Genomic DNA, 18336 nt, shown 5'->3' on the forward strand with positions numbered 1-18336 from the left:
AGTAAGTTATTCACTTATCTCTACTTACTAGTGTCATGCTTGTATCATTTCTGATATCCATGCTCTTTAGTCTTGTAACAGTGACTATTGCTGAACTTAAGTATGACTAGCTGATGTGGGGAGGACAGATGCGGAAAGAGAGAAAGATAAATCTCTCTCTCACACCCACACGCAGAGGCTATGTCTACACTGCAGCACTATTTCGGGATACCAGAGGTATGCCAAAATAGAAATTCCATGTCTTTTGAACGTGCCCGTTATTTTGAAATATAATGAACTCGCTATTCTGATGTCCCTGTAAACTTCCTTCTACAAGCAGTGAGGGACGTTTCGGTATAGCAATTTATTTCGAAGACAGCACCAAAATTCAAAATAAACTATTATAAAATAACATTGAAATAATCAATGCAATTAGCATAGCTCAGATTGAGCACCTTATTTTGAGCTCTAGGTGCAGTGTATACACACCCACACACACTTAATTTCTTTTAAATACCAGACGATTTGGTGCTAACTGTTAGTATCATACCACGTTCTTGACATACTTTTGAGAGACATTTTTGCAATACCATACAGTTTGGTAGTTCATATACTCTGATTAAAGCACAAAGGGCTATCACTAGTATGGATGCAAGTACTTTGGAGGATAGGATTAAAATTCAAAGTAATCTGGACAAACTGGAGAAATGGTCTGAAGTAATTAGGATGAAACCCAAGGAGGATGAATGCAAAGTACTTCATTCAAGAAAGAAAAACCAGTTACACACATACAAAGTAGGAAATGACTGACTAGGAAGGAGTACTGTGGAAGGGGATTGTGTTAGTGGATCACAAACTAAATAGGAGTCAACAAAGGGTTTAGACCAGGGGAGGGCAACCAGTTCCGGGCAAAGAGCCAAGATATCAGTGGATCCAGGGCGAAGAGCTGGGGCAAAGCTGTTGAGCAAAAAAAAAAATAAAATAAAATAAAAAGGGACTGCCCCTTTAAGAAAATGCATTTAGAGCCTTTCTGGCCACATAAGGCGCCCACCATCTTTAATACTACATCTTTTAATGGCCACGCCAGATGGCCCCCCAGTCCTGGTGAGCACATGGAACTGGGAGGAGAGGGCTGTTTTCAGGGGCATGGGAGTGGCTTTGAGAGCTACAGGAGAGGGAGAAGCTTCGTGAGCCACACCCTGGAGGGGAAAGAGTTGGCCACGGCTGGTCTAGACTGCAGAGCTTTTCCGGGATACCAGAGATAGTCTGGAAAAGCTCTGCCGCATCCAAGGAACGTGTCTGCTTTTCCAAAAATAGTTCCTAATAGAACTTTGTAGTCTAGATACAGCCAAAGTAACATTATTTCAAATTTTTAAAAAATATAATAAAAAAAAGCAAACATAATTCTGGGGTACTAGTAGGAGTGTTGTGAGCAAGACACAAGAAGTCATTCTTCCACTCTGCTCTGCGCTCAACAGGAGTATTGTCTTCAGTTCTGGGTGCCACGTTTGAGGAAAGGTTTGGATAAACTGAAGTCCAGAGAAGAGCGATAACAATAATTAAAGGTCTAGCAAACACAACCTATGTGGGAAGATTGATAAACCCACTTTTGTTTAGTCTAGAGAAGAGAAGGGCTGAGATATGAAAACAGTTTTCAAGTACATAAAAGGTTATTACAAGGTAGAGGGAGAAAAATATTTTCTTTAACCTCTGAGGGTAGAAAAGAAGCAGAGGGCTTAAATTGCAGCAAGGGCAGTTTAGGTCAGACATTAGGAAAATCTTCCTAATTGTTAGAGTGGTTAAGCACTGGAATAAATTGCCTATTGAAGCTGTCGAATCTCTATCATTGAAGGTTTTGAAGATAAACACCTGTCAGGGGCTACGTCTAGACTGCAGGCTTCTTTCAGAAGAAGCTTTTCTGGACACAATCTTCCAGAAAAACTTCTAAAAGAGCACGTCCACACTAGCTAAGCGGATCGAAAAAGCGATCTACTTTTTCAAAAGATAGTGTCCAACCACTTCAGGCAGGGCTTTAGATCACCAGTTGCTTCTGAGGGCTAGTGCCGGAGCCTAGCAGGGACAGCTGTTTCTCTGCTTCTGCTGCATGCTTGCCTACCTCTTCGAGAGACAGCAAAGCTCTCGCAGTGCCTGCTGTGGGTGTCTAGCTTTTTTGGACACCACAGCTTTTTCTTTTGAGCTGTGGAGCCGGAGCTGCCCTGGGCATGCGATGGCACCACATAGCCATGCTGCAGTTTCTGCAGCACTTTGTGCTGGCTGCCTTCCTGGTCCTGACTGAGCTTGACCCCGAGCTCATTCTGGGGACCCTCTCCCTGGGTGCGGGAGCAATCGCAACTCACAGTGGAGAAGCGTGTCTGGAGGCTGGACACCAGTTCTGACTGGTGGGACCAACTGGTCATGGAGCAGTGGGATGATCAGCAGGGGCTCCAAACCTTCCGCATGCGGAAGGCCACCTTTTTGGAGCTGTGTGCCTGGCTCATCCCTGCCCTCTGATGATGCGACACCCACTTGCGGCTCGCCATTCCCGTGGAAAGCAGGTCACCATTGCCATCTGGAAGCTCGCCACCCCAGACAGCTACCAGTCGGTGGGCAACCAGATCAGCATGGGAAGTCGACCGTTGAGGCCCTCTTCATGGAGGCAAGGCTCTCTTGGGCTGCAGTCCCTGCCTGGGGTGGGGAGGGGGGGAGAAGTGTGGGGGAGAGAGTCCTGGAAAAGGGAGACCCTCAGGAAAGGGGGGGTGGAGGGACGTGGTTTGGGGGAAGACCTGCCCTGGGGGGTTGTGCCACCTTGTCCTCACACAGCTCTGCAGCTGGTGGGGGGGGGGGGCAGCCTCATAGGAGGTGGCTCTGGGGATGTTTGGGGGGGAAAGGAATGGGAGGGGGCAGGCACCTCCCAAGGGCTCAGGCTCTCCCTCTCTCATTCTCTGTTTTGTTTCCATCTGCAGGTTGTGAGGGCCATTAACGCCATCCTGCTGTGGAGGGTCATCCCCCTGGGAGACCTGGACCTTATCGTGGCTAGATTTGCTGCTCTGGGGCTCCCAAACTGCGGGGGAGCGATTGATGGGACCCACATCCCAATCCACACACCTCAACATAGAGTGGCCCAGTACATCAGCTGCAAGGGCTACTTTTCCATGGTGCTGCAGGCCCCGGTTGACCACCGTAGACAGTTCATGGACATTTTTGTCAGGTGGTCAGACTGGGCACATGATGCCTGGATTTTTCACAACTTGAGCCTTTATGGCAAGCTGGAGGTGGGCATGTTCTTCTCCCACCATGAATTTGCGGTTGGGGGCATGCAGATGCCATTGTGCATCGTGGGGGACATGGCCTACCCCCTGATGCTGTGGCTAATGAATCCATATTCCGGCCACTTGGACCCCAGCAGGGACCAAATTAATGCCAAACTGAACTGGGCCAGGATCCAGGTGGAGTGGGCCTTTGGCCGCCTCAAGGAACAGTACAGGTGCCTCCTGAACTGCTTGGAAATGGGGGAGCACAACATCCCCGAGGTGGTGTTGGCATGTGTGTCCTTCACAACATTATGGAGAGGAAGGGGGAGGCCTTCCTCCCAGGGTGGAGTGGGGGCAGATGCCAGCCACAGACAGGTGCCATCTGCCAGGCCCATCAGATCAGGGTGCGCATCCGGGAGGCCCTGAGGGAGAGTTTCTCTGAAGGACCCTAGTAACTCTCCCCAGGGCCTCCCCCACAAGGGCCTCTGGCTTGCTCCAATATCCCTTTCCCACCACAACCCCTCACTTCACCCCTTCCCTGACCTCTCACTAAAGACACCTATTTGGTTTTAAACAAAACAAACTTTGTATTTGTCTTGTAAAAGAAAAAAGGGGAGGGGGGCTCAGAGCGACATCAGGGCCAGCTGGATGTGCCTTGGGTGTGGGGACCTCGTCAGACTTGGGGTTGGGTGGGAAGAAGGGGGGGCTGGAGTGGGGTCAGGGATGGCAGGGGTGCAGAGGGAGGGGGCATAGGCATCACTTGGGGAGGAGGCATGAGCATTGCTTGGGAGGGGAGGAGGGAGAATGGGCATAGCAGGAGGGACAGGACGGTGATAGGCAGGCGCAGCGACAGCAGCTGGGTGTGCCATCATAGCATGCACCATGGCACACATGCGATCACACTGCTGCATGAGCTGGTCCCACGCCCGCATCCTCCCTGATCTTCTGTGCCAGAGTCTGCTGCATGTCGTGCAGGACACTGACATGCCACACGAGGTCTTCCTGGACCCTGGCACGCTGTTGGGTTCCCCAGGCTCTGGAAGCTGGCATGGGCGGCGTGGCTCGCCCCTCAGCCCCGACTGGTCCAGCTGTGGAGAACACAAAGAGGGAGAAGCGGTCAGTCAGCCATGCAGACACTGTCCCTGTGGCCATGCCCTCCTCTGTAAGCAGCGACCAACAGTCCTCAGGCCAGAGGAGGGGGATGTCCTGGGAGCAAGGCCATGTGGGAGCTGCACATCAGGCCCTACCTCACAGGGGCCCCAAGGTGCCCAGGGAACCATGCTGCCCACATCCCACCCCTTCCTCTGGCCCACGGGCAAGCAGGCAAGGGAAGTGTCTGGCCACAGTGGGATCCCTCCCTGGGGGGCAGAGGAGCCAGGCCCCAGGGAGGACACACACACACCTGCACTGGGCAGCGCTGCCTGTGGGAGTAGGTGCTGCCTCGCACATGCGGTCATGCCCGTGTGCTGTACGCGACACTCCTCGGTATCTGGGGTCATGCCTGTGCCCTTGTGGCTAGCCTGCTTCCAGCCATAGCAGATGATGGGAGACAGTCCACCCCCTACAACTCCTCGGAGCCTGACATGTGTGTGGCCTCCTCAGCCTGGGAGCAGGATCGCAGGTGTGCTCAGGGGCTGCCTGCTGAGTCTGTGTGGCACACAGTAACACTGCACAGACTGCAGCATGATGTCCAGCTTGAGCAGGCCTAGTGGTACTTGCACCCATCCCCCCTGCGCCTGCCTCCCCCGCCCTGTGTGAGAGAAACTGAGAGCACTCACCTGAAAATCCCTCCCCAGCATCAGACGAGGTCTGGCAGACGTCCATGCTCACAGGAACTAGCTCTAATGAGAACCGCATCATCCGTCGCCGCCTCCTTCTGCTGCTGCTGTTCCTGGTCTTCCTCCTCCACTGTGACCTCTGGCTGGGTGACAACAGGCTTGTTGAGGCCAGAGTCCATGATGACGCATGGGGAAATGGCTTCCTGACCCCCAAGGAGTTGGTGCAGCTTCTGGTAATAGGGGCAGGTGTGGGGTCCTGCCCTGGAGCAGGAGCTGCCCTCTCTGGCCCTCACATATCCCTGGCGGAGCTTCTTTACCTTACTCCAGACCTGTTCCAAGGTCCGGGGTGGGTGTCGACCAGGGACTCAGCCATGTGCTCAGAGATATTGGCATTACGCCGCTTGGAGTGGAGATCCTGCAATGTGTCTCCTCCTCACCCCACAGCTTGAGGAGGGACAGGATCTCTGCTCTGGACCAGGAGGGTACCTGCCTCTTGGTCCCCCTAGCTGGGTCCTGAGACCTCTGGGCCTGCTCCTTGTGAGGACCAGGGAGGGTCTTGGGGGACTTGAGGCTCCACCATGGGTGGCAATGCCTGTGGCAGGGAGAGCCACGTGGTCAGGGTGCTGCTCTCAGGCCAGCTTCCAGCCCCCCACCCTCAAGGTGCAGACGGAGTTTGGTCCTGCCTTGAGGGCGGGGGGCTGGACTCGATGACCTCTTGAGGTCCCTTCCAGTCCTATTATTCTATGATTCTATGATTGTCCAGGATGCCTGCAGCTTTAAGAGGGGCCAGGAGACAGGAACTCTAGAGTTGTGATTAGTATGGATGGAGTGGCCACTAGGACAGCTGTGTTATTTCCTAGAGGCCTCTTTTGAAAGAAAACCCTCTTCCCCGTCCACACATGCCTTTTTCCTTGTAGAAAGAGGATTACCAATGCAGGTAAAACTCCTCTATTCTTTCCATTTTCCTTTGAAAGAACGCGATTGCAGTATGGATATAATTGAAATTTTTTCGGAAAAACAGCTGTTTACAAAAAACAGCACTGTAGTGTAGACATACCCAGGGACAGTCTAGCTGGTGCCTGGTCCTGCCAGGAGTGCAGGTGACTCAACTATGAGTCTATGATTAACTAATACAGTATGAACGAGGGCAGAAAGTAAACTGGGAAGAGGGTTCTCCATTAAAAATATTTATTACTAATTATTCACCTATCACCTTAAAGCATTCAATGTGAATATTTAATGGATACAGTTGTAAAAAATAGTTTCTTTATTATCTTCCATTCTTATTTAAGGTGTTAATAAAATCTGATAGAGGCCCCAGTTTAGGAAAACACTTAAGCATATGCGTAATGTTAAGCAAAATTTATGCTTTTTGAGCCAGAGCTATTAAGGACCAATTGTTCAGTGGTTTGATTTTCAAAAGGTGGTATTCAGCACTTTCCGATGTCCCAAGTTAGGATCCCCCAAAATGGAGGGCCCCCGCAAATCACGGTCACTTTTTAAAAACTTCACCATGAGCTCTTGCAGATCGTAACCAGTTGGTAAGCCTTTCATGAAATGTCCCTTAAAAACAACTAAAGATGTATTTGGCAATATACCATTCTTTATGACCTTCGTTCTTATTTCCAAATCTGAGTGCAAGGTTACAGCTTGTTATGAATCATTCCTTTTGTTTTGTTTGACTCTGTGATGACTAGAGTCAATTTGTTTGTTTTCAGATCTTCCTGTCTTGCTCAGTGTTTGAAGTTCAAATACAATAGACCCAAACTGCAAGATCCAGCTCTGAGTCCAGAACTTTCCAAAGTTCACTGGTATTTTTTCTCTCCTACAAACCTAGACACTCAATGTGGAATTCGGACAGTGTTAAATATCTCTGGCTTCATTACAAATCCTGATGATTTGGTGAGGGGACTGTTAGTTTCATCAGTTTCACAACAAAATCTGCTTATTTTGGATAAACAGTTACCAAATCTTTCACATGCCAGACATAACTCCCCGCAATTTTAGCAAAGTATGCATATGAACCTTTCACTGAATCTCTGTGAGTTCTGGGTTTATGATTAGAGAGCTGTGCAAAACAAAAAGCCTATTCTGAATATAGTCCTTTGCTTTCTCTTTTGTGATTTCACTTTCCTTTTTGTGTTGGAATATTGACTAGGATTAATTTAGTAAGGATGCCTTTAGTAAGGATGAAATAGGAGGATAAATTTAGCTAAATATTCAGAATACAAGGAATTATTTCAGGTATCAAAATATAAGATTATTAGGTAATACTGATAATGTGATGCTAAATTGGCAGGACATATATATATCAGCAATTTGGGATCAAATATCCATGGAAATGTATCACAAATATCTCAGCTACACCCTTATTTTCATTCATGTTCCAAGGAATTGAGGTCAGAGGAATATAACTAGTGGTACGTCTACACTGCCCAGCTATTTTGGGATATTGGAGGTATCTCAAAATAGCTACCCCACATCATGTCCTGGTAAACCTCGTTGCATGAGGGATAAGAGATGGCTTGAAATAGCATGTTATTTTGAAATTTGGTGCTGTGTAGATGTGCCAAATTTCAAAATAAGCTATTTAGAAATAGTTTCAAAATAAGATACACAACTTGCATAGTGAAAATTGCATATCTTATTTTGAGTTTAGGGTGCTGTGTAGATGCACCCCAGGATAAAAAGCAAAGCTCATCAGGAAATTTGACAATAAAGGGGGTGTTTTGGTCAAACATACTGATTTATCAAAATAAGTTTTTTTCTGTAGGAGTTTTGACAAACTTCTCTTCTCAATTTTTAATACAGTTTCAAAATGGTCATAGCATTCAGAGTGTCCATTTCACTATGTGTCCATTTTAACAAATGGACAAAAGTTTACTGGTTCTGACACACAGTTCCCAAAGGACACATGTCCACATTGCCAAAACTACCATCACATTAACGGGAAATATCTACTGATATGGCAAGAAGTGGAGGCATGAAGTTATCATCTCATCCAGGGTACATCTAAACAGTGGCACTATTTCGGGATACTTCCGATGTCCCTTTAAACCTCGTTCCAAGGGACTTTTCAGAATTGCAGTTTATTTCAAAATTTGGCGTTGTATAGACAGCACCATATTTCAGAATAAGCTATTTTGACATTAACTCAAAATACACTACACAATTTGCATAGCTCAAATTGCATAGCTTATTTCGAGCTAAGGGTGCAGTATAGATGCACTCCCAGAGAGATGGGTCATGTACAAGGGAAGTGTTGAAGTCCATTAGCAGGGTGGGGAAGCAGCACTGCGGTTGCTAACTGTGCTTAAGTATATAACCCCAATCTCTTTAGCTGTCAACCCACACCCTTTATTTTATGATTTGCATTACAGTAGCATGAATAGGGACAGATCTTGCATCACTGACGTCCAAGGGAGCTTTACTCTTGATTTCAGTTGGCATAAGACCAAGTTCAAAGGCCCTAATGAAAATCAGGGCCTACTGTGATAAGTACCTGCAGGTGGAGGCAGCACACACTGCACAGAACTGCCTGGCTGGTGTTATGCCTAGCAGCTGGGACATGGCATCCCAAAACCCCTTCCATACCTCAACCCCCTGCCCCAGCCCTGAGCCCACACTCCCTCCTACACCCTCTCCTGTGTCCCAACCGCATACCCCAAGCCCCAACCTGAACCCAAACTCCCACCCAGAGACTGCACTCTGCACCATTCCCACAACCCAACCCCTTGCTTCAACCTGGAGCCCACTCCATACTCTGAATCTCTCAGCCCCAGCCTGGAGCCTACTCCTGCATCCCAAACATCTCATCCCTAGTGCCACGCCAGAGCCTATACCTCCTCCCACATCCCAACCCCCTGCCTCAGCCCCCAGTCTGCTCTTGCACCATGAACCCTTCATTCCCAGCTCCAACCAGAGCCTGCATCTCCAGCTGATGCCCTCACCCCTCCTGAACCCCAACCTCTTGTCCTAAACTAATGAAAACAAGTAAGTGAATGACAGAGAGAGAAAGAGAGAGAGAGAAAAGGAGGATAGAGAAAGTGAATGGGTGGAGCCTAGGAGACATGGAATGGCAGGGGGCAGAGCCTTGGGAAAGAGTCTGGGGAAAGGGCATACAGTTTCGTGCAATTAGAAAGCTGGCCACCTTATCTACACGACCAGCTAAGGGTGTGATTCCCCACTGATACACACATACTTTCACCGGCTGTAACCAAGCTAGCATGTGGATAAGTAGTAGCATAGCACAATAGCATGGACAGCAGAAGCACAGCTTAAATTGTCAGACTCACCCACAAATAAAGAAAAAACACCCATTTATCTTGCTCATGTGTGTGGTTTTTCCAAGTACATGCAAGGAACCTAATCTGTGAGCCACATTATATTTATGAATGAGTTAATAGTTCACTGCTACTGATCCATAGCAGCCTATGGATCCTGGCCATTGCTTTCCATCTATTTAAGGGAAAGCAACAAGCAATAAAAAAAAGAGAGTTGAAAAGGTTGGAGACACTGCAAAGGAAGCAAACTATGCATGTGAGAGACAGAAAGAGAAATCTACACTGCAGCCAAAATTCTCTGCTTGCCAAACAGAAGGGGGAGGAGGATCTATTTTCAAGAGAAATGAATCAGTCTAAGGAAATTTTTAAACCCAGGGCTGTCTGCCACTTACAACAGCAGAGGATGCCACAAAGAAAACACTGGGTGAGGGAGATGACAGAAAATAAGACTTTTTCCAGACTTAATGAAGTTCTGTGATAGCTGGGGATAACCCTGGACCTCGTGCTCATTTTCCATGGCCACCCTGAACCACCCAAAAGGAATATGAAGACCATGGTCAACATCATACAAAAACATGCAGGAACATCTTGGGGAAGCAATGACTGCATGCTCCCAATACTGACACTAGCCCTGGTCCATTCCACAGTGGAAGAATGTGTGCAGCTTTGGAGCAAAAGTCCACACTTTTTTTTTTAATCAAATGCTGAAATTAACACCATTCTTCACATAATTAGCTGCATCTTCACATCAATGCCACTTCCAGGGCTATTGGTATTGGCCAGCAATGCGCAACAAATACCCCACGAGTCACTGTGACTATTAAAGAGCGCATAAGGGTCATGGCGTATACCACACTACTGCTCCACCATGACCTAGAACACCCCTTCACCACCTATTAAAACCAAGAAAAGCCATCTGGGCTGGTGTCACAGCTCTCCGGGTGGAAGATAAGGACATTCACCGAAGACCATTTGAAGTATGGATGGCTGCTGCATCATCAAACAAAAATCGAATCAATGACCCAACTGTACAAGTGCCAGGCTTCCCCTCCCCACGGCACATATATTGAGCTCCAAACTCTATCCACGCCTGACATGGGGTACGTCTAGACTGCAAGTTTCTTTCGAAAGAGCATCCACACCTCAAAACTGGATTGAAAAAGTGATCTGCTGTTTTGAAAGAAAGTGTCCAGGTTGCATGGACACTCTCTCGAAAGAAAGTCCTGATTGCTATTCACAGAATGGCCACCAGGGCACCTGTGCTTTTTGTGACTGCCTCTTCTTTCGAAAAATGTCCCTGTTCTGCGTCCACACACACATTTTTTCAAAAGAGCTCTTTCAAAAAAGGAGTTCTTCCTCATAATTTGAGGTTTACTAATGTTGAAAAAAAAACCCTGCCTTCTTTCAATTTAATTTTGAAAGAACACAGTTGCAGTGAAAAAAGGGCAGTTTTTTTGAAAAAACAATGTAGTCTAGACATACTCATGGAAAACGAGTATACAGAGATGCAAAGTGAGGGAACTGCTAAACTGCGACTCTGGCGTGGTGCAAATGGTTGCACATATCACAGAAGATTGTCCAATCTCTGCCCATTCTGGAGTGGTCACAGCCACTTACATGGCTACACCCTCTGAGAGACATGGGGGACTAGAAAAATAACACACTGTCAGCAGGGTCTTACGCATCTTGGATGCTATTCTGATATGTGGTACCCTACATGGCTGACGTTGGCACAGTCCATGCTAACCGAGTGTGGCTCTTTGTCCCCCTCTAGTGGCTAGACTAATATATATAGTGACTATTGAAATCTATACTATCTTCAGCTTGATGAATCTGACCATTTAGCTCAGGTAGTAGCAATAATGCTTTTAGATTCAAAGATGCTCAGTTCAATCCCTAGCAAATCTATTACTCTGGCAAACCTTGGTGGATTCAGTAGCTCCACAAATAACCAATACAACCCTCTTTGACTGTGTGCTGATGGAGCTAGTCAGGGGTGCCCCCAGAAATTTTTCCCAAGGTGCACACCTATGAAACCAGCCTTCTTGCAACCATTGACCACAGCTCCTTCCATGTCAAGTCCAGGTCCCACTCAGCCCTCACCTTCCAGATCAGCCCACCCACATGCAGTGTGTCTCCCCCTCCCTGCGAGGGAACACAAGGCACTGGAAATGTGTGTGTGTGTGTGTGTGTGTGTGTGTGTGTAATGTGCCTACAGCTGTGAGCAGATGAGAGCACAAGGTCATTAAACCACCAGAGACTAGGACATCTAGTAAGTTAGGAGCAGACTGTAAAGGAGTCACCTGTGAGTAAAATGAAGCAAGCCTTCAGAGGATGGAGAAGGGCTGTATTATGGAAGTGTAAAAAACGTGAAGGTGATTGCCAAAATATAAACTGGCTAGATGTGCTGATTTAACTTTCTGTGTCCCTGTCACCTGCTGGATTTTATTTTATAACTTCCTTTCTCTCCAGTTTTCTCCATGCTGCATCCACCAGCTTAGATTGGCAAACCAACTTTCTGGCAGCGCCCAATTCCCTTTCAACATCTGCTGCTCAATTTGATGATTTTAATTTTGGATTTTTACCCAGACAAAATTAGCTAACGACTGTGCTTTGTCCTGGCAGAATCAGTACAGTTGTTCTCTCTCTCTCTCTCATGTGTGCACACGCTCTTTCCTAATCTGCAATTAAAAAGTGATGTTTGATAGAGATTGATAGTCATTGCTACTATTGTATCCTATGCTGAAAACTAAGTAATGTTCAAAGAACCGTTATTCATAGTAGTAAATACAACTTTCTTCCCCAAGGGCTCATCTACACTGGCCCCTTTTCCGGAAGGGGCATGTTAATTTCAGCTATCGTAGTAGGGAAATCCGCGGGGGATTTAAATATCCCCCGCGGCATTTAAATAAAAATGTCCGCCGCTTTTTTCCGGCGTTTAGAAAAGCCGGAAAAGAGCATCTACACTGGCCCCGATCCTCCGGAAAAAGCGCCCTTTTCCGGAGGCTCTTATTCCTACTTCGAAGTATGGATGCTTGGGCCAGTGTAGACGTAGCCCAAGTGTTTCTGGTCTCCATGTCTATACACGCCCGTACATACCTCTATGTGTACCCATACAAAGCATTATACTTCGAAGTAGGAATAAGAGCCTCCGGAAAAGGGCGCTTTTTCCGGAGGATCGGGGCCAGTGTAGACACTCTTTTCCGGCTTTTCTAAACGCCGGAAAAAAGCGGCGGACATTTTTATTTAAATGCCGCGGGGGATATTTAAATCCCCCGCGGATTTCCCTACTACGATAGCTGAAATTAACATGCCCCTTCCGGAAAAGGGGCCAGTGTAGACGTAGCCCAAGTGTTTCTGGTCTCCATGTCTATACACGCCCGTACATACCTCTATGTGTACCCATACAAAGCACTATGCACATACTTTAAAACTGTTAAGCTGTGCTTGGGTGTAAGAGGTGGAATATGGCTCTATAAAGTCTGTTGGGCCATTTTTTAAAATGCAAAATCTATTATTTATCTATCATTTGCCTACCTGCAGGTATTACAATTAGTAACTGCACATGCAGAAGCATGATTCTGCAAAAACATGTAGCAAAATGTCCATGCGGTTTTGAATGCCCACAAAAAGAAGCTGAAATTTGAAAATATGTTCCTTTAAATATAAAAACACTATACACAAACACAAGCATATTGGATTACTGTTCAGTCCACAGTAAGCCAAACTCAGAGATATATTTAATTGCATGTTCATGTAATTTGTTAGTGAACTGTGCAGTTTAAAAAATTCTGCCAGAACATTGTTGCTGCTGCTGCCAAATATCTAAAAGGAGATCAGAATACAGACACATCTTGGTAGAAGTGCCTACACTCATAACTGTCCCAGTTTGAGGACCTTAAAATAAAATCCAGTTTCTTTTTTATTCAGAAATTCTCAACTCTGGACAAAGAAATCCTGATGAATCATACAAGCACAGAACACACCAGCTCACCTACACATATAATCAAACAGACAAAAATAACAAACTGCTCCCCTATAAATAAATATTTCCCCTAGGTGAGGCAGGAAAAGCAATATTATTTGAGTTTTTAAATATCTTGGGGCCACATACATAGGCAGGCACGTAGCTAGATTATATAGGCATGGCTGGGGTTAACTTCTACAACTGATAGCTTAGATTGGTAGATCTGAGAACTGTCTGCAAGTTGTGGGAAATTTATTGCCTGCATTTAGTATTAGCTAGATCTGTCTATTAGCTTTGTAGAAACCCATATGCTTTCACAAGGCACTTTGACTTTTATAGTAATTCCATTTAAAAATCAGCTGTACTCACTATTTCACTTCTAGATCTTTTGATCCTTGCACTTTAATGTAATGGACTGTTCAAAGTTAGCAGGGAGCTGCCAAGGGTACAAATGATGTTTTGGCTTGATTAGCTCTGGCTTACCCTCCTTAGTATGAACTACACATAAGTGCATGCAAATATTATGGATTCAGAGTGATTGATCTGTAATATTGCTCTGGAGATGGATTATCCCAGAGAGAGAGCCAGGAGATCTAAGTGCTCTGTCTAGGATGTACCATTAACAACAAGGAGTTTGAAAGGCGCTTTTTAACTACAGTCTCCCAGGATATGGAGGATTAGCTTCATTTTTTGAAAAGACACTGGCTTGCTCAGTTAACAGCCCTAAATCACCAGTTTATATACATATCCTTGTGCAGAACATTCAATACATTGCATTTTATACACACATGCATATTTCTAATAAAGTTTAGGGCTCAGGAATCCATCTTAATCGAAACTCGGGCAAGGATCCACTGTGGGAACTAAGACTAAGACTTGGTGACAAAGAGACTGCGGGCTTGTCTATGCTGCATAGAAGATTAACGCTGCCGCAGTTGATCTTCTGGGGTTTGAATTAGCAGGTCTAGTGAAGACCCACTAATTCAAACTCAAAGGGTGCCCCTGTCCTGCTCCTCACGTCATTAACGTAGCTGGAGTTGTGTATCTTAAATCAACTTTCCCCTTTAGTGTAGGCCAGACCTGAGAGTTGTGGGACAGGAACTGGGAGTTAGTGAGGAAAATGAGGAAAACACTGAGATTGGAAGCAGATCTAGGAGACTGGAACTGTCTGGACAAGGAGTACGGGACTAGGATGAGAAGCGTGAGGAATGGAGACAGACTGAGGGGGAAGAGACAGGACTGAGACAATGAGCCAGTGGTGGAGCAGAAGCAGGGCAGTGACAGGCAAGAAGTAGAGATCAGAAGGGGCAATATGTCTAAGAGTCTTTTCTAATGGGCAAAGATTGGAATAGAATCCAAGATTCCTCATTCTCACCTTCCCTCTGCTGTCAGCAGACATGAGTTATACCCAGTGGCAGACTGACAAGTCCCTGGCTAGAGCTGGTCCACACAGAATTACAACCCATTCTGCTAACTGATAGCTCAAGTGGCAGAAGTCTGAGGAGTGAATCTAAAGGCATTAATCCTGCTGACTAAAGACTGATGGAATTTTTTTGGTAAATACTAAATTCTCTGGGAAAAGAGATGAATTTGATGAAGAATTTTGGCCCATAAATTGATTATGTATTTGTAAAAGGTTGATTTTGCTTTGTTTTGGCCATTTACAAACAAAATCATTCAACTGTTTATTTTCAAATGTTGTTGTTTTTTTTTAAAATTACCTACGCTTATTTTTAAAAGATGGTGGAAAACATCCAAAATCTAAACAAACAAAAAGCCAAAAGAGTTAGGTTACACATTAAAAACCAGTTGGGAAAACAAACTTGTTTTCAGTTATTTTGTTCATTTTAGTGATTGTTTCATTTTGTTTCATTTTCAGTCTTTCAATTCAAAACTATTTCTATCAGTGATTGTTGTTGTTTTGATGAGAAAAAATAAAAATCTGTTTCACTTCAAAATAAACTATATTTTCCTGAGATTTTGCCCACCTGAACCAAAAACAATCAATTGCCCACCGATATTGATGACTCATCTGGGTGGGACTCTAGACATTGCTATATGAAAGAATTTTTTTTCAGTTTTCTTTTTTTTAAAGCCTAGGAAATTACACACACAAACTATATTAAGAATTAAGAATGTAAGATCTCACACTCAGAAATTAGAAAATGCTGGAATTAATGTTGCCTATGAAACTTTAATTTGGCCTCTTTTTGATATGCATTATGATAGTTTTTGATTACAGGATCACATACCAATTCTCCGTGGGCCCTCTCCCTGATTAACTGCACAGACTGGACTGTGATCTGGGGAAGAACCAGGGTTGTGTGGCGAGGGAGGTTGGTGTTTGCGGGACCCTTGCTTCAGTTGTTGCAGATATTGGAAGACAGTGAATGAGGCAGGAAACTGCAAGAGGAGAAAGGACAGTCTAATGAAGTTGCCCGGGAGATTTGGATCTCTCTCTGCTTCTGCCACAGAGTTCCTAGGTGATTAATTCAGCCTTTTCATAATGTGTCATTATTTTGGGAGTTTCTTCCTTTTCTGAGTGTCTATCCTGATTCCTTGAGATCCATATTGCAGAAGGGCAGGGCACACACAGATGCACCTAAAGTTATTGGGAGCTGTGTTTTGAATATAACACGTACTTTATAATGTTAAGTACTTTGGTCATCTCATATCGAGCACCCAAGATTAGTGGAAAATCTTTCCATCTCAGTTTTTGTGTGCCTCTGGTCCCAGTCTGTGAAATGTAGCTGGTGATATCCCTCATCTCACAGGAGTGTTGTGGGATCCTGTGGGGGAAAAGAGCATGTGACCATGTAATTAAAGACTATATTATCATGCATACACACAAGCAAGTGTAGTTAAACTTGTATGGGCAGATGTGGCATTTCCATATCTTTGGAGTGCTTGACTTTGCAACCTTAATAATGTTCTTCTAACATATGTATTGTGTTGTAATTCAACGCACTACTACCATTCATGTATATGTTCTTCGACTGCCATTTCAGAGCTATTTATGACTTCCACCTTACGCCTTACAAGAATGTTAGCATGGGAAATATTCAATTAGGGGAGGGGCTGAGGATAAATGTGAAGAGTTTGTAACAAGATTATTTCATGAGGGCTGACACATTGAAATAAAACACAGTGAGCATCTCTAGTTAGGGATTAGTGAACTAGATCAGTCAGAGTAAGAATTGACCTGACTCTTCGCCCTTCTTTATAAACGAAAACTTTCGGGGAGTTACAAAATGTGTTACCTTTTCTCAGAGTTCAGCTGCCTTCGCTTTCCGGTTTTGTGTGAGGACAAAAGCAAAAATACACAAAAAAACTATTCTTATGATATTCCAGACTGTCTGAAGCCAGAAAGTCTCAGAAACCTCTTGAGATTTCCATCATTAGGAAGCCTGGAGTCACATAAGCTTCTAGACTTGGGGATACTTATTCAGAATGATCAAGTGGATTTACAAGGAACCCCACCCCCTTTAGACTGTAGGCACTTTGGCATGTGTCTATCTGCTCAGGCATTGATTTTTGCAGGTTTTAAGTATATAAAATGTGAACTTTTAGTATAAGTCTGTGCTAAATTGCCATAGTTTCACAGGAGAATAACAGAATTGAAAGATTTGGCAGTAAGCCTTAGCCGAAAACTCTTCCTGCAGCTCAGCAGTAGGATGAGTTGTGAGGACTCTTTGAAAGTCATTAATGCAGAATTCAGTATGCTGTGGGATATACCATGGGCTGTATGTGATGAAGGAGATGTCTGCCTGAAAGATAGTACAGCATAATATAAAGATGTATAATCTGATTTTTTAAGCCATAGGTAAAAAACTGTTTAAGTCATGCTGTGTCCTTCACATTGCATATGATTTTTAAAAATATCACTTTACTGATACATTTACCCAGAGTTGTTCAGGTCCTTAAGGAGGGGCCCAGGGCAGGGGACTGGAGGTGTGGGGGTGCAGGAGTCAGGGTTGGGGGCGAGGAAGGATTCTGGGAAGGAGACACCGTGTGTGTGTGTGTGTGTGTGTGTGTGTGTGTGTGTGTGCGCGTGCGCGCGTGCGCTTAGAGGGGTGGGGAGGGCTAGCAGTTAGGAAATAGAGCAATAGCCATTGTACCCATATGATTTATAAGCTTCTTTAATAAACCTGTAACTGTTTAAGCTTTAACCTGACTCCTTCAGTTGCTGTAACAGAACCAAGCACAATTTAAAAGAACTCCAGCCGGTCATAGGACAGATCCATGGGGCACCTGTCAGCCTTCCCTAGGCTGCCCGCTGCGAAAGGGACTGTGTGCTCTAGCAGTTGAAGTCTCAGGTGTAATAAGCTCTCCTGCAAAAACTCTGGGGCGTCTGTCAGCCTGTTGGCTGCCCGCTGCGAAGGGACCTCGGTCCTAGCGGCTAAAGACATGGACGTAAAACCTCTCGGGGCACCAGTCAGCCTCCCGTAAGGCCGCCCACTGCGACAGGATCTCATGTCCTAGCAGTTGAAGACTCAGGTGTATAACACACACACACACACTGCCCTGACCATGGGCTGACAGTCCCCCCTACCTTCCCTAAAGGATGCCTGGGGTATGAGGCTCGGGGTTGGGGCAATCCCAGATGGGGGGAAGGTATGCCCCAAGCCAGGCCCTTTCATCTGCATGGTGATTCTGCCTCTTTTTAAAATGTTTTTATGAGAAGGAATCTGATTCCGGGTACATTCTATTTTCCTGGCACAATCAAACCCTTATGTTATGATAACAGAATGCTGGTGGTCCTAGTTCTTACTGTTTAGGAGGAGTTCTTGAAAAAAACAAACAGACACACTCAAACATACAGTAGATTAATATAAATTACTGTATTAGTATTGTAATTATGACTATCTGCCAAAAACAGTGAATGAACCTGTAATATAAAATATCCGGAAGAAAAGCCTATGGAAAGCCGACCTAACAGGAGAGAAACATTATATAGAGTCTGAGCACAAAACTACTGTTCTAAAATGCCATTTTTTCTTAGTGTTGTTAACAAGCAAAACCAACACTGTGGTGACAAAACCCCACACCTTGTTGTTAACATGAAGGCAGTAAAAAGT

At 45.3% G+C, this 18336-nt stretch overlaps 1 long non-coding RNA gene across 1 annotated transcript in view; it reads right to left on the bottom strand.

Moving 5' to 3' along the window:
- Window positions 1-2759: 2759 nt before the first annotated feature.
- The window catches only part of LOC142818315 (uncharacterized), a 53808-nt gene continuing 38231 nt past the window's right edge, over window positions 2760-18336 (bottom strand). Inside the window, exons 2-3 of the long non-coding RNA XR_012895756.1 lie at window positions 5009-5151; window positions 2760-4318 (exon numbers count right to left, since the gene is read on the bottom strand). This is a non-coding gene — a long non-coding RNA (uncharacterized LOC142818315). The remainder of the gene's footprint in view (window positions 4319-5008; window positions 5152-18336) is intronic.

This window comes from Pelodiscus sinensis, chromosome 14 (assembly GCF_049634645.1).
Source record: "Pelodiscus sinensis isolate JC-2024 chromosome 14, ASM4963464v1, whole genome shotgun sequence".
Lineage (NCBI taxonomy): Eukaryota > Metazoa > Chordata > Testudines > Trionychidae > Pelodiscus > Pelodiscus sinensis.